Source organism: Salmo salar, chromosome 04 (genome assembly GCF_965601325.2).
Source record: "Salmo salar chromosome 04, fSalSal1, whole genome shotgun sequence".
In the NCBI taxonomy this organism is placed as follows: domain Eukaryota; kingdom Metazoa; phylum Chordata; class Actinopteri; order Salmoniformes; family Salmonidae; genus Salmo; species Salmo salar.
Genome location: NC_138294.1, coordinates 14,092,916 through 14,110,555, shown reverse-complemented (window position 1 = coordinate 14,110,555; position 17,640 = coordinate 14,092,916). Strand labels below are relative to the sequence as shown.

The 17,640-nt window shown below is 41.8% G+C and overlaps 1 long non-coding RNA gene across 1 annotated transcript; it reads left to right on the top strand.

The window, feature by feature from the left end:
* The first annotated feature begins 11,605 nt into the window (after nt 1-11,605).
* On the top strand, nt 11,606-12,547 carry LOC123742409 (uncharacterized). Its single transcript, XR_014391985.1, has 3 exons — nt 11,606-11,819; nt 12,058-12,159; nt 12,264-12,547. It is a non-coding gene; the product is annotated as an uncharacterized LOC123742409 (long non-coding RNA).
* Nucleotides 12,548-17,640: the final 5,093 nt, after the last annotated feature.

Genomic DNA, 17,640 nt, shown 5'->3' with positions numbered 1-17,640 from the left:
GTAGGGATGATCCATGGCACCAAGCCTCCAGTGATGATCCATGGCCCGGAGCCTGTATGGATAATCCATGGCAAGAAGCCTGTAGGGATGATCCATGGCCCGGAGCCTGTAGAGATGATCCATGGCACGAAGCCTCCAGTGATAATCCATGGCACAAAGCCTGCAGTGATGATCCATGGCATGGAGCCTGTAGCGACGGTCCCCAGTCCGGAACCTCCTGAGACGGCCTGCAGCCCGGAACCTCCTGAGACGGCCTGCAGCCCGGAACCTCCTGAGACGGCCTGCAGCCCGGAACCTCCTGAGACGGCCTGCAGCCCGGAACCTCCTGAGACGGCCTGCAGCCCGGAACCTCCTGAGACGGCCTGCAGCCCGGTACCTCCTGAGACGGCCTGCAGCCCAGAGTCTTCAGCGGCGGTCGGCAGTTCAGAGCCTCCGGTGATGATCCACGGTCTGGTTCCTCCGGCGACACAGAAGCGTGGGGATCAGCGGGCGGAGTGGGGGCTACGCCCCGAACCAGAGCCGCCGCCAAGAATAGATGCCCACCCGGACCCTCCCCTATAGTTTCAGGCTTGCGGCCGGGAGTCCGCACCCCCGCGGGGGTGCTGTCACGCCCTGACCTGAGAGAGACGGTTTATTTCTCTATTTTTTTAGGTCAGGGTGTCGGGTGGGCATTCTATGTTTTGTATTTCTTTGTTTTGGGCCGAGTATGGTTCCTAATCAGAGGCAGCTGTCTATCGTTGTCTCTGATTAGGAATCATACTTAGGCAGCCTTTTCCCACCTGTGTTTGTGGGTAGTTGTTTTGTGTTTTTGCACCTGACAGAACTGTGCGCTTTTGTTTTCCCTTTGTTATTTTTGTTTTAAGTGTTTGTTTGTTTTAAAAAATAATCATGAACACGTGCCACGCTGCATTTTGGTCCCCTCTCTACGATGATCATTACACAGACGTTGCATTTTATCAAAGAAATGATTGTTTTGCCACGTCATCGACAGCGTAGTGGGCATCAGATTGCTAAATGATGTGGCTATTTGATATGTTAAAGGCCAATCCAGGCATGAGATTAAACATGTGTCTGCAATGTAGCTGACCTGGAACACAGCCAGGATCTTTACACTGTAAAGCTGGGGCTGTCACAGTTCCTGAGTTATTTTGAGTGTTTCCTTGGGTTGTCACTGGAGGGCACCCTTGCCTTGTTTTCTAGTTCCCAGGTTACCCTGATTGTTCTCATTAGTTTCACCTGTGTTTAATTACCTTTTCTGTTCACCTGGTTGCCTGGCTATTTTGGTTCCTCAGTTGGCCTGCTGCATTGCTGAGGTCTTATGTTTTGTTTCGTGCACTCTGGTGCTGTTGCCTTGTTTCTGCCTGGATTTTAAGTAAAGATCTGGATTTACCCTTACCTCTGCTTGCTGTGTTTCTCTGTGACTGGGTTTGAGTTCGTACAAGTATCATTGTAACAGGGGCAGCTGTGTCAGATCAGGCTACTTCTCATCGTACGTTGGTAATGATCAGAAATATACAGTAGTTATCAACATAATATAGAGTATTATGTAGCCTGTATCTGATGCTCTGACGTTTGATTCTCCTCCACTCAAAATCAATTTGCAATTCAGATCACTGTCTACTCCCTTGCTCTTTAGTGTGTAGACGACTTCACACAACAGGTTATTGACTGGTGACTTTGTCTGGATGTTGGTGACTTCAAAATTCTTAAAGCTTCTCTCTCTTCAGGAAAGGCTGAATAAGAAGTTAGCTCAGCGCCAAAGCAAGTGTGGATCTCAAAGCAAGACACATTCCCAAAGTTGGTTAACTTAACTAGGGTAGAGGGCAGCATTTGGAATTTTGGATGAAAAGCGTGCCCAAAGTAAACTGCCTGCTACTCAGGCCCAGAAGCTAGGATATGCATATAATTGGTAGATTTGGATAGAAAACTCTTAAGTTTCCGAAACTGTTAAAATAATGTCTGAGTATAACAGAACTGATATGGCAGGCAAAAACCTGAGGAAAATCCATCCAGGAAGTGCTATTATTTTAAAGGTTGTTTTTCCATTGAAAGCCTATCCACCATTCAAAGACTTATGACCCAGTTCACGATTCCTATGGCTTCCACTACATGTGGCCAGTCTTTAGGCATTGTTCCAGACTTTTACTCTGAAAAATGAGGGAGAAACACCACTTTCAATGAGAGGACAGTGGAAATTTCCAGACATGAGTCCTGCGCGTGACCGGGAGCCTTTCTTGTTTTTCCTTTTCTATTGACGACGCTATTGTCCGGTTGAAATATGATCTATTATTTATGACAAAAACAACCTGAGGATTGATTATAAACATCGTTTGACATGTTTCTACGAACTTTTATGGTACTTTTTGGATTTTTCGTCTGTCTGTTGTGACCGCGCTTTGTTCCAATGGATTACTGAACAAAACGCACCAACAAAAAAAAAAACGGAGGTTTTTGAATATAAAGAGGGACTTTATTGAACAAAACTAACATTTATTCGGTAACTGGGAGTCTTGTGAGTGTAACCATATGAAGATCATCAAAGGTAAGTGATTAATTTTATCGCTATTTTTTTTTGTTACTCCTCTACTTGGCTGGTTACTGTTTGTAATGATTTGTCTGCTGGGCGCTGTTCTCAGATAATCGCATGGTTTGCTTTTGCTGTAAAGTCTTTTTGAAATCTGACACCGTGGTTGGATTAACAAGAAGTTCATCTTTAAACCGATGTATAACACTTGTATGTTTTATGAATTTTTATAATGAGTATTTCTGTTTTTGAATTTGGCGCTCTGCAATTTCACTGGATGTTGGCCAGGTGGGACGGTAGCGTCCCACACCCCCTAGAGAGGTTAAGTCGGATCTTAAAGAGCTTGTGGCGAAGGTGCCGAAACAGATCTCGTAGTTGAGAACACTCAGATTAAACTTCTTGTTGGTTCTGTGAAAGGTTTACCTTACATGTCTCTTGTCTTTCTCTAAGAATCTGAATGGCTTCAGTCAGGTAGAAATGCAATGCATGGTACTTGAATGACTTTGTCATATTTGCAGAATCTTGAACTGCTTTGTTAAATTCCACGTAGATTGATTTGGAATTTGGTCTGGGTTTGTTTTTCGTATACAAATAGATAGCAATGGAATGCTCTGTATTCAAACTGTCTCCACGTGGTATAGCGTGTGCACAACATTCTGTAGACTTGACCTTTTGTGAAAGTTTGAAAAAATTGCATAATTTAGAAAGAGAGCAAGGGCGAATTCCATTTCTTACACAAGCACACGCTGACACATTCAGATATACTACATAAGCACCCTAGTGGTCATCTGTTTATTCACCCACACCCGCCCGCAATTACTAATAACCCATCCGCAACCGCCTGACTGTATGTGAAAATCTGACCCCCACGCTCAGTATTTATTTGACACAGGGTGCATGATTTTGTTTCACTTGATTTAGATATGTTTCTGCTAATAATTTCCAACATTTTGGTCATCTATTTGTTAGACAACTTGTCAATAATTAGATACATGTAGCATCTCTTTTGTATTTACATGTATATGTTGCCCTAGAAGAATAAATAAACCCTTGCTCAACAGAATAATGTAATAGATCAATAGAATGAACCTCACCGATGTCAACTAGCATTTTCTCTGTCATCTTTCACAGAGCAAATACGTTTAGGGACAGTGGAGAAAATACAATAACGCAACAAAAAATTCAAACTTTTTCTGTGCAAAATTTCCAAATTAAATCAGTTTGACCTGTTGTAAGGAAAAATAAAGCTGTGAAAACGACCCAAGGTGTTTCTGATGAGATTTCAGTTCGGCTTTGATGCATATCTTATGTGGTTAAAATACGATCAGCTTTTATGTTGCTTTTACGATGACGACAGCACCTCTACAGATAGTATCGAACTGAGCATTGCATTCTGTCAAAATGCAGAAATAAATAAATCATATTTCTCCACTCCTGTTCCCAAGTCCAAGCTTTGCCTACATTTGGTGTATCATTTTACTGCAATAAGTGTTTCATTCTGCAGGAGTTGATATTAAGGCTATATGAGGGGTTATAGACCTACAGTCAGTGTCCAGATTTCAGTTTCTATTTAACCCATCTAAACAGTAGGCTACAGTTCCCCTTGATGTGCCATAGGCCTATTTGAAGTCCCATCTTGTGACTGTCAAATTTATGTAGCACCTCACAATCATCACATATAATATAACATACCATAACACTGCTATCATACTCTTTCACCACTTCACCAAATATTTTACAAACATTACTTTTCTGGCCATGCTTTCGTTTCATTTTCAACTCTCCTTTCACAGCTTTTGTCTTATTGAATTAATCTTCGAAAATGTAATTTCTGCCTCCATGGATTGACGTTAAGTTTTTCGGACAAAAAAAACAAAACAAAACCCGACAAGGTAATAAAAAAGAAGACAATGTAAAAAAAAAAAGCTAAAACAAGGTGGAGAAACTGTCCGCTGGTGACTCACCGAGGAAAGAGCCAGTATCTCTGGCTTCTCATTAAATGTGGAGACCTGCTATTTTATCAAATCATTTCTCTGTAATTATCATTACCTGATTAAACTAATTACGTAAATTAAATTTACTAGGAAGTCGTGGCAACACGTAAGAATTTGTTTATATAGAGTGGCTATCTCCTGAATCCACTCTTAAAGATCTGAGATATTTTATATCAATAGCAATGAATCAGTCATTAATTATTCTTATTACCTTTGTCAGTCTCATCTGAACGTTGTAGATTGTTGGTTATCTGCACGAACCCAGCCTCTACTATGAATCATCCATACACCAATTGGCTCAATTATTTATTTACTAACTAATTAAACAATTACACAATATACAATACATAACATTATACAGTAAAATACCGTCCCTAGTGGACTAAACAAGACAAAACAGTTTGGTTATAACACAGTAAATTCAGAGAGAAGAGAAGGGGGTTTTGGAAGGAAGATTAAGGAACATTGGTCTTTATCAGACCTGGGAAGCTATTCTCACATAAGTACATATGCCACTAACTATTGCTCATTCGAAAAAGCAGTGTTTACGTGAAGTTGGTGATGTGAGGCTCTGGTTTGCCCAGTCGATGTCACCCTGTCACTTGTGGAATCTTCCGGGTCGTCGTGTGAAGTTCACGTGGTCTGAGAGGTTCATCTCACTCTGGAGATTCGTTCACGTTGGTCAGTGTTCTCGTACTAGATTTGCTACCTTTCCAGCTGCAGTCTGTTAGGCTGTCATCTAGAAGAAAAAGAAACACACAACTATTAAGGCGAGGTGCTGGCTAGCAGAGTAGAAAACTTGAAAATAAGGGAGAGGAGCTCAGATGCAAAAATGTAATATCCAACGTTTCGACAGCCAAACTGTCTTCATCAGGGTATGATCACAAACACTGCGAGATGACTTATGGTGCGAGATGGTTTATATAGTGTCAAAAGACACATAAGTGTCTGTAATCATGGCCAAGTGTTGCCTAATATCATTGGTTAATTCCAAATATAAAGAATGGCATACAAAGAACAGCATACAAAAAACAAATGGATAAAATATGATCATAGATTAATTTTAGACTACACAAGCTTACAAACAATTACAATGGCAAAGTCACAATAATCACAAGAATGGCTTAAGATCAAAGTCTATGTTGAGACCAAAGGGAGCAAGGGTCTTTAAATTAAAGATCCAGGCAGCCTCTCGTTTTAACAATAAATTATCAAGGTCACCCCCTTTCCTAGGGAGGGTGACATGTTCGATGCCAATATAACGCAGAGACGAAATCAAGTGGTTTGCTTCCAAAAAGTGGGCCGCAACTGGTTAAGTCAAGTTTTTGCACCTAATGGTGCTGCGATGCTCTGAGATACGTACTTTTAATTCACGCTTTGTTTTACCCACATAATTTTTACCACAAGGACAAGTTATGAGATAAATAACTGCCTTAGTGGAGCCCGTAATAACACCTTTGATTGGGATCGATTTCCCTGTTTGTGGGTGTTTGAAGGATCTGCATTTATAAGTGCCATTGCTTTGAGCACAGCCATTACACTTGTAATTTCCATCCAGTAGGGGTGCAAAGAGACGTTGTTCAGGAATATCTTGGGGTGGTAAATCAGAGTGTACCAATTGGTCTCTGTGATTTCTGCCCCGCGAGAATACGACCAAGGGAAGGTCCGAAAACACATTACCGAGATTATCATCGTATTTTAGAACGTGCCAATGTTTGTGAACGATTTGTTGGATATTACATTTTTGCATCTGAGCTCCCAGAGTGTGCGGCTCTCCCTTATTTTCAAGGCTGTCATCTAGGACTCACTTCATTTCATGTATAGAGAAAGCTCCCACGTTTCCTGTCCTGTATGGTTGACATTAGAATTAGCCCTTTTAAACGTGAGTACAAATCCTCACGGTATTCAGAACTGACGTGACTTTGGGTCACAGGGCTTTTATAGAAACGTAGAAAAGGGGTTGGTTCATAATTTCCAATCAATGCCTATTCACTTGGGTGTGGCTACTGTCTTAGTTAAACTTTACAGGGAAGGCGATTTTCTAATTTCAAAAGTTAACATCACATTTCATCATTTCTCAAATAGTTTCATCTTTACTCATTCATTTTATAAAATTATTAGATGCAAACCTCATAACTTCGACACCTGTATAAACAGAGTTAGGGTAATGTGGCTGTATTGTCTTTCATGAGGTCACAAACATGAAACGAAACGGATCGTGTCGTAGCTGGTTTCCCTGTGACCATTTACACATTCTCCAAAATAGGAATATTGTTCAATTCTCAAATTCTGGGATGTAGTAGAATTGGGTGGGAGAATCCCTTACTGTGAAACTCTCTCTCTATGCTGCATGGTCAGGGAGAGAGGAGTCTGTGTGGTATTTACTGCCCCCTTCCCCCTCCCCTCCTAACAGAAGAGGGTGGGGTGGTTGTTCACGTCTCTGCTAGCCAATTCACTGAAAGGGCTAGCAGAGATTTCAAAAAAGCTTCATGGGGAAAGCACACTGCAATAATCTGAGTACGGGGCTCAGAAAAATACATCAGGCAATACAGATACCCGCCATTTTGGAGTCATCTAAAATCATAAATAGCATTATAAATATTCACTTACCTTTGATGATCTTCACCAGAAGTCCCTTCCAGGAATCCCAGGTCCACAATAAATGTTGTTTTGTTCGATAAAGTCCATAATTGATGTCCAAATACCTCGTTGTTTGGGCGTTCAGTAAGCTACTCCAAATGTAGGAAGCGCGATGAAAATTTCACTATGAAAAGTAAAAACAAGTTATATTTACGTTCGTAGAAACATGTCAAACATTGTATAGCATCAATCTTTAGGGCCTTTTTAACATAGAACTTCAATAATATTCCAACCGGACGATTCCAATGTCTTGAAAAACATTATGGAACACAGCTACCTCATCACGTGAATGCGCGCCAATGAACTCATGTCATTTTCTGAGTCACCAACTTCCCGGCCTTCTTGTTCGCTCTATGTTCACTGCAAAAGCCTGAAACAAGGTTCTAAAGACTGTTGACATCTAGTGGAAGCCTTAGGAAGTGTAAAATGAACCCTAAGTCACTGTGTGTTAGACAGGCAATGACTTGAAAAGACTACAAGCATCAGATTTCCCACTTCCTGGTTGGATTTTTCTTAGGTTTTTGCCTTCCATATGAGTTTTGTTATACTCACAGACATCATTCAAACAGTTTTGGAAACTTCAGAGTGTTTTCTATCCAAGTCTACTAATAATATGCAAATATTTTACTCTGGGCCCGAGTATTAGGCAGTTTACTCTGGGCACGCTTTTCATCCGAAATCGAAAATACTGCCCCCTATACCTTAAAAAGTTAACCCAAAGTTCTTCTCCTTATACTTGTGTAGAATAACAATACATTTTCCCTTCTGATCAAATCTTACACAATTAGTCATTTGAGGTGTGTGTGTGTGCATGTGTGTGTGGACATAGATGTTCTGTCCCCACAAGAACAGAGTATAGACTTTTTTTGACCAACTGGGGACATTTTGTTGGTCCCCACAATGTAAAATGCTATTTCTAAGGGGTTTAGGGTTAATTCGCGTTAGGGTAAGACTTAGGGTTAGGAGCTAGTGTTAGTTTTAGGGTTAGGATTTAGTTTTAGGGTTAGGGGTTAAAGAAAATAGGATTTTGAATGGGACTGAATTGTATGTCCCCACAAAGTTAACTGCGCAAGACTGTGTGTGGGCTTTGGATCATCACAACTAACGACAGACATTGTCAAATAGAGCATCAACGCCCTGACATCATCAGGAAGAGGAGATGAACCAGAACTGTGCCTGTCAGGACTACAGGTGTGTGTGTGTGTCTCAACGTCATGAGCAAAAGTTACTTTCACAGTGCCAATATGAAGGTTGTATTTGAATGGCCGCATTTGAAATGTGGTTGCCTGTTTTGGTAACTCTGCCAGATCTGGTTAGTTAGCCAGTGGACTGAAAACTTTATTTCCCATAGAGTTCCAGTATTGATCCTAATGTGTGGTCTGACTGGTGTGTACGTGTTGTAATTCCCAGCTGGCCTCATGGCGGCGCCACCCTCCTCTGAGATCTTTGTGTTCACTGATGCTCCTGCTAAAGACACTGCACTGTAGAGCACACAAACACACAAACAATAGTACACAAGTATAAACACCATGGGATCACGCAGCCGTCATACTGCTCAGGAAGGAGATGGTTTCTGTCTCCTAGAGATGAATGTACTTTGGTGTGAAAAGTGCAAATCAATCCCAGAACAACAGCAAAGGACCTTGTGAAGATGCTGGAGGAAACGGGTACAAAAGTATCTATATCCACAGTAAAACGAGTCCTATACTGACATAACCTGAAAGGCCGCTCAGCAAGGAAGAAGCCACTGCTCCAAAACTGCAATAAAAAAGCCAGACTACGGTTTGCAACTGCACATTGGGACAAAGATCATACTTTTTGGAGAAATGTCCTCTGGTCTGATGAAACAAAAATGTAAATGTTTGGCCATAATGACCATCGTTATATTTGGGGGGAAAAGGGGGAGGCTTGCAAGCTGAAGAACACCATCGCAACCGTGAAGAACGTGGGTGGCAGCATCATGTTGTGGGGGTGCTTTGCTGCAGGAGGGTCTGGTGCACTTCATAAAATAGATGGCTTCATGAGGAAGGAAAATTAAGTGGATATATTGAAGCAACATCTCAAGACAGTCAGGAAGTTAAAGCTTGGTCGCAAATGGGTCTTCCAAATGGACAATAACCCCAAGCATACTTTCAAAGTTGTGGCAAATGGCTTAAGGACAACAAAGTCAAGGTATTGGAGTGGCCATCACAAAGCCCTGACCTCAATCCTATAGAACATTTGTGGGCAGAACTGAAAAAGCGTGTGCGAGCAAGGAGGCCTACAAACCTCACTCAGTTACACCAGCTCTGTCAGGAGGAATGGGCCAAAATTCACCCAACTTTTTGTGGGAAGCTTGTGGAAGGCTACCCAAAACGTTTGACCAAAGTTAAACAATTTGAAGGCAATGCTACCAAACACGAATTGAGTGTGTGTAAACTTCTGACCCACTGGGAATGTGATGGAAGAAATTAAAGCTGACATAAATAATTCTCTCTACTATTATTCTGACATTTCACATTCTTAAAATAAAGTGCTGATCCTAACTGACCTAAGACAGGGAATTTTTACTAGTATTAAATGTCAGGAATTGGGAAAAACTGAGATTAAATGTATTGTTTTAAGGTGTATGTAAACTTCCGACTTCAACTGTCCTTTCCTTACTCTTACTCCCATCCTTTTATTACTTTTACTTTGCTTTACTTACATCCTTTATTCTGTCATCAACCTCTCTCTACCTCTCTTCTCTCTACCCCTCCTCTCTCTACCTCTCCTTCCTCTACCTGCAGTTAGTACTTCATCCAACCTGGTCTCTGTCACCAACACTACAGCTGTACCTGTAGTTAGTACTACATCCACCCAGGTCTCTGTCACCAACACTACAGCTGTACCTGTAGTTAGTACTACATCCACCCAGGTCTCTGTCACCAACACTACAGCTGTACCTGTAGTTAGCACTACATCCACCCAGGTCTCTGTCACCAACACTACAGCTGTACCTATAGTTAGTACTACATACACCCAGGTCTCTGTCACCAACACTACAGCTGTACCTGTAGTTAGTACTACATCCACCCAGGTCTCTGTCACCAACACTACAGCTGTACCTGTAGTTAGTACTACATCCACCCAGGTCTCTGTCACCAACACTACAGCTGTACCTGTAGTTAGCACTACATCCACCCAGGTCTCTGTCACCAACACTACAGCTGTACCTATAGTTAGTACTACATCCACCCAGGTCTCTGTCACCAACACTACAGCTGTACCTGTAGTTAGTACTACATCCACCCAGGTCTCTGTCACCAACACAACAGTTGTACCTTTAGTTAGTACTACATCCACCCAGGTCTCTGTCACCAACACTACAGCTGTACCTGTAGTTAGTACTACATCCACCCAGATCTCTGTCATGAACACTACAGCTGTACCTGTAGTTAGTACTACATCCACCCAGATCTCTGTCATGAACACTACAGCTGTACCTGTAGTTAGTACTACATCCACCCAGGTCTCTGTCACCAACACTACAGCTTTACCTGTAGTTAGTACTACATCCACCCAGGTCTCTGTCACCAACACTACAGCTGTACCTGTAGTTAGCACTATGTCCACTAGAGGGCCACCTTTGACTCTGTCCCTGTATCTAAGGATCTGTGTGATTTACATTTACGTCATTTAGCAGACGCTCTTATCCAGAGCGACTTACAAATTGGATGCTTTCTCTCCTGATTGTGGAACAGAGTAGAGCTTTAGAGTTGTATAATAGTTAATGTAGGTAGCTGTCATGTGGAACAGTGGAATCAGTGCAATGAGAGTTTTGTCATTAGACGTAAACGGTATGTATATGTTATGTTTGTACTGAAAGACCGGGTGGAAATATGAACTTTTTATCATAATACATGTGAAGAGTTTTTATTCTTAAATCTGTCAAATTGAAACTATGGAGATATTATCAGAACTTCTGCTTTTCATTCTGAGTATCTCTTCACAGTCAGCATAGATAGAACCCTATATGGTACAGATCTATAATCAGGTTTCCCTCCCCAAAGCCTAACTTTAGGCATTCGTGGTGGAAATTCAAAACAGACCTAAGATCAGTGTCTTGTGGCAACTTCCCCCTGCACTGCCGGTCAAAGAGTGCAAGACATAATTGTCTCTCCATTTGAAGGCTGGGGGTGCTGTAAACTTAGTCAGGATAAATGTAGGGTATATGTGAATTTATCCAAAATTGGGACCCTGTGAATTCACACATACATCATATAGCACGATATTGAGTCATATCATGTAGTATATTATCACTTCAGTTGAATCATATGTTGAAAACTGATGAACACTGTGGGAAACAAACATATTCAGATTAGAAACTAAGGCTGGTGCAAGTCACGTGGTGACCAGTTTCCCCTTCACTGTGGTTGAAAGTTTAAAAAAAAGTGTCACTACAGTAAATAACACAGACGCAGGACAGTGCAGCTACAGACATAATTTAGAGCTGTGGTTAGAATTTGAAGTTACTGTATTTGAGCACAAGTGTGTTAAGATGTCAGAGGGAGTCCATGAAATCCCAAATGAATTTCAAGACGATGAGCCTGATGCAATGAAGAACACAGACATTGATGACCAATTATATGCCAACGTAAGAGCCTTCAAGCCCAGTCCAAGAGATGGAGTTGTTGCTTCAGGTAAGATTACACACACACACACACACACACACACACACACACACATACACACACACACACACACACACACACACACACACACACACACACACACACACACACACACACACACACACACACACATTAAACAGGTGAGATTACCCTGTATAACTATAGATTTAATTGTCCCAATCCAGGATGAAATAGCAAAACACATTATCAAAGATGACTTTACTTATTTTAATAATTTGTGATTTAGTGCATTTTCAGTGGTGGAAGAGACCCTCTGGAGTTGCTGCAGTGTGTCTGGGGCTGCTGTGTGTTCTCCTATTGGCTGGGATCATAGGCCTGGCTATCTACTGTAAGTTTAGTATGTTGTCACTGAGACTGAAGTAGCCTACTTAATCATCCTTAATCATCAATGGTGTGGTAATTACATTTTTGATTAACTCTTCCTTTTTACAGATGGAGTCATTTGTCATCACGACACAACAGAGAGAGACCAGCTACAGACCAGTTACAACAACATGACTGAAGAAAGAGACCAGCTACAGGCCAGTTACAACAACATGACTGAAGAAAGAGACCAGCTACAGGCCAGTTACAACAACCTGACTGAAGAAAGAGACCAGCTACAGACCAGGGTTTGGTTCCATGGTGAGTGGAGTTCATTTATTTAATTTAGTACATAGAAGATATGTAGTATCTTTGTAGACTTTTGAAAGCCTGCTGTTCTGTTGTGTTTATCTGAGAGAAACCATGTCTATCTGGATGGTGGAAGTTTGGCACCAGCTGCTATTATCTATCTTCCACGGTGAACACAGCTGGGGCCGGTCAGAAGGAGTGCAGAACAATGGGAGGAGAGTTGGTTGTTTTAAACAGCAGAGAAGAACAGGTAATAGATAATACATTATTAATACTACAATACTACTGTTTCTTTATTATCATCTACTTCTCTGATTAGTATTCAACATGTATAACCAACTGCATCGCCAATGTTCATGTCACCGTCAATTTATAAAATACATTTCCTGTCAGAAACAAAAGTTTGCATGAGATTATATAAACTTAGCAAGAAAAGAAACGTCCTCTCACAGTCAACTGCATTTATTTTCAGCAAATGTAAGATGTGACAAACAGAAATGGAATAATGTGTCACTGAACAAAGGGGCGGGGGGGGGTCAAAATCAAAAGTAACAGTCAGTATCTGGTGTGGCCACCAGCTGCATTAACTTCTTTGGGGTAGGGGGCAGTATTTTCACGTCCGGATGAAAAGCGTGTCCAGAGTAAACTGCCTGCTACTCAGGCACAGAAGCTAGGATATGCATATTATTAGTAGATTTGGATAGAAAACACTTTGAAGTTTCTAAAACTGTTTGAATGATGTCTGTGAGTATAACAGAACTCATATAGCAGGCAAAAACCTGAGACAAATTCAACCAGGAAGTGGGAAATCTGAGGTGGTAGTTTTTCAAGTGATTGCCTATCCAATATACAGTGTCTGTGTGGTCATATTGCACTTCCTACGGCTTCCACTAGATGTCAACAGTCTTTAGAACGTTGTTTCATGCTTCTACTGTAAATGAGGAGAGAATAAGAGCTGTTTGAACCAGGTGGCTGGCAAAATGCCATGAGCTCAGTCACGCGCACAGCCGTGAGAGAGAGCTGAGTTCCTTTTCATTTCTAAAGACAAAGGAATTGTCCGGTTGGAATATTATTGAAGATTTATGATAAAAACATCCTAAAGATTGATTCTATACATCGTTTGAGATGTTTCTACAAACTGAAATGCAACTTTTTTGACTTTTCGTCTGGACTTAGTTCATGCGCCTTTTGCATTTAGAATAGTGAATTGGACGTGCGAACAAAAAGGAAGTATTTGGACATAAATATGGACTTTATCGAAACAAAACAAACATTTATTGTGGAACTGGGATTCCTGGGAGTGCATTCTGATGAAGATCATCAAAGGTAAGTGAATATTTATAATGCTATTTCTGACTTTTGTTGACTCCACAACATGGCAGGTATCTGTATGGCTTGTTTTGGTGGCTGAGCGCTGTACTCAGATTATTGCATGGTGTGCTTTCAACGTAAATCTTTTTTGAAATCTGACACAGCAGTTGCATTAAGGAGAATTGTATCTATAATCCTATGCATAACCCTTGTATCTTTCATCAAAGTTTATGATGAGTGTTTCTGTAAATTGATGTGGCTCTCTGCAATATCACCGGATGTTTTTTAGAGGCAACACATAACGCGCCAATGTAAACTGAGATTTTGTATATAAATATGAACTTTATCGAACAAAACATACATGTATTGTGTAACGTGAAGTCCTATGAGTGCCATCTGATGAAGATCATCAAAGGTTAGTGATTAATTTTATCTCTATTTCTGCTTTTTGTGACTCCTCTCTTTGGCTGGAAAATGGCTGTTTTTTTGTGACTAGGTGCTAACCTAACATAATCATATGGTATGCTTTCGCCGTAAAGCCTTTTGAAATCAGACACTATGGCTGGATTAACAAGAAGTTTATCTTTAAAATGGTGTATAATACTTGTATGTTTGAAGAATTTTAATTATGAGATTTTTGTTGTTTTGAATTTGGCGCCCTGTAATTTCACTGGCTGGCGTCCCACTGGCTGGCTGGCGTCCCACATTTCACTCGCTAGCGTCCCACATACCCCAGAGAGGTTTTAAGTACTGCAGTTCATTTCCTCCTCGTGGACTGCACCAGATTTGCCCGTTCTTGCTGTGAGATGTTACCCCACTCTTCCATCAAGGCACCTGCAAGTTCCCGGACATTTCTGGGGGGAATGGCCCTAGCCCTCACCCTCCAATCCAACAGGTCCCAGAGATGCTCAATGGGATTGAGATCCAGGCTCTTTGCTGGCCATGGCAGAACACTGACATTCCTGTCTTGCAGGAAATCAGGCACAGAATGAGCAGTATGGCTGGTGGCACTGTCATGTTGGAGGGTCATGTCAGGATGAGCCGACAGGAAGGGTACCACATGAGGGAGGAGGATGTCTTCCCTGTAATGCACAGCGTTGAGATTGCCTGCAATGACATCAAGCTCAGTCCGATGATGCTGTGACACACCGCCCCAGACCATGACGGACCCTTCACCTCCAAATCGATCCCGCACCAGAGTACAGGCCTCGGTGCAATGCTCATTCCTTCGACGATATGCGCAAATCCGACCATCACCCCTGGTGAGACAAAACTGCGACTCGTCACTGAAGAGCACTTTTTGACAGTCTCGTGTGGTCCAGTGACGGTGGGTTTGTGCCGATAGGCTATGTTGTTGCTGGTGATGTCTGGTGAGGACCTAGCTTACAACAGGCCTACAAGCCCTCAATCCAGCCTCTCCCAGCCTATTGCAGACAGTCTGAGCACTGATGGAGGGATTGTGCATTGCTGGTGTAATTTGGGCTGTTATACCTGTCCCGCAGGTGTGATGTTTGGCTGTACCGATCCTGTGCAGGTGTTGTTACACGTGGTCTGCCACTGCGAGGACGATCACCTGTCCGTCCTGTCTCCCTGTAGCGCTGTCTTAGGCGTCTCACAGTACGGACATTGCAATGTATTGCCCTGGACACATCTGCAGGCCTCATGCCTCCTTGCAGCATGCATCAGGCACATTCACACAGATGAGCAGGGACCCTGGGCATCTTTCTTTTGGTGTTTTTCAGAGTCAGCAGAAAGGCCTCTTTAGTGTCCAAAGTTTTCATAACTGTGACCTTAATTGCCTACCGTCTGTAAGCTGTTAGTGTCTTAACGACTGTTCCACAGGTGCATGTTCATAAATTTTTATGGTTCATAAAAACAAGCATGGGAAACAGTGTTTAAACCCCTCACAATGAGGATCTGTGAAGTTATTTGGATTTTCACGAATTATCTTTGAAAGACAGGGTTTTGAAAGAGGGACGTTTCTTTTTTTGCTGAGTTTATATAGCTATACTATAAAATCAAATCAAATTTTATTTGTCACATACACATGGTTAGCAGATGTTAATGTGAGTGTAGCGAAATGCTTGTGCTTCTAGTTCCGACCATGCAGTAATATCTAACAAGTAATCTAACCTAACAATTTCACAACAACTACCTTATACACACAAGTGTAAAGGAATGAATAAGAATATGTACATAAAAATGTATAAATGAGTGAAGGCCGAACGGCATAGGCAAGATGCAGTAGATGGTATAGAGTACAGTATATACATATGAGATGAGTAATATAGGGTATGTAAACATTATATAAAGTGGCATTGTTTAAAGTGGCTAGTGATACGTTTATTACATCAGTTTTTCCATTATTAAAGTGGCTAGAGTTGAGTTAGTATGTTGGCAGCAGCCACTCAATGTTAGTGATGGATGTTTAACAGTCTGTTGGCCTTGAGATAGAAGCTGTTTTTCAGTCTCTCGGTCCCTGCTTTGATGCACCTGTACTGACCTCGCCTTCTGGATGATAGCGGGGTGAACAGGCAGTGGCTCGGGTGGTTGTTATCCTTGATGATCTTTTTGGCCTTCCTGTGACATCGAGTGGTGTCGGTGTCCTGGAGGGCAGGTAGTTTGCCACGCTGTCTGTGTGGTTGGACCATTTCAGTTTGTCCGTGATGTGTACGCCGAGGAACTTAAAACTTTCCACCCTCTCCACTACTGTCCCGTCGATGTGGATAGGGGGCTGCTCCCTCTGCTGTTTCCTGAAGTCCACGATCATCTCCTTTGTTTTGTTGACATTGAATGTTAGGTTATTTTCCTGACACCACACTCCGAGGGCCCTCACCTCCTCCCTGTAGGCCGTCTCGTCGTTGTTGGTATTCAAATCTACCACTGTATTGTCGTCTGCAAACTTGATGATTGAGTTGGAGGCGTGCATGGCCATGCAGTCATGGGTGAACAGGGAGTACAGGAGAGGGATGAGAACGCACCCTTGTGGGGCCCCAGTGTTGAGGATGAGCGGGGTGGAGATGTTGTAACCTACCGTCACCATCTGGGGGCGGCCCGTCAGGAAGACCAGGACCCAGTTGCACAGGGCAGGGTCGAGACCCAGGGTCTCGAGCTTAATGACGAGTTTGGAGGGTACTATGGTGTTAAATGCTGAGCTGTAGTCGATGAACAGCATTCTTACATAGGTTTTCCTCTTCTCCAGATGGGTTAGGGCAGTGTGCAGTGTGATTGCTATTGCGCCGTCTGTGGACCTATTGGGGCGGTAAGAAAATTGGAGTGGGTCTAGCGTGTCAGGTAGGGTGGAGGTGATATGGTCCTTGACTAGTCTCTCAAAGCAGTTCATGATGACGGAAGTGAGTGCTACGGGGAGGTAGTCATTCAGCTCAGTAACCTTAGCTTTCTTGGGAACAGGAACAATGGTGGCCCTCTTGAAGCAAATAAGTAATATATTATTCAACTACTATTATACTACTACTATTGTACTACTACTATTTTACTATGACTTATAATACTACTGTCATACTACTACTACTACTATACTACTACTACTACTACTACTATACTACTAATGCTATACTACTATTACTACGATACTTCAACTACTACTACCACTGCTATACTACTCCTACTATTATACTAGTATTATTATACTACTATTATACTACTACTACAACTATTATACTACTACTATATAATTACTACTCCTACTGCTATAGTGCTACTATACTATTACTATAATACTAATATTACTATAATACTACTTCTACAACTATACTACTAGTATGCTACTACTATTATACTACTACTATCATATTACTACTACTATACTACTAGCGTGGAACCCAGTATTATCGCCATATTCAACATTGTTTAAGAAATATTTTAC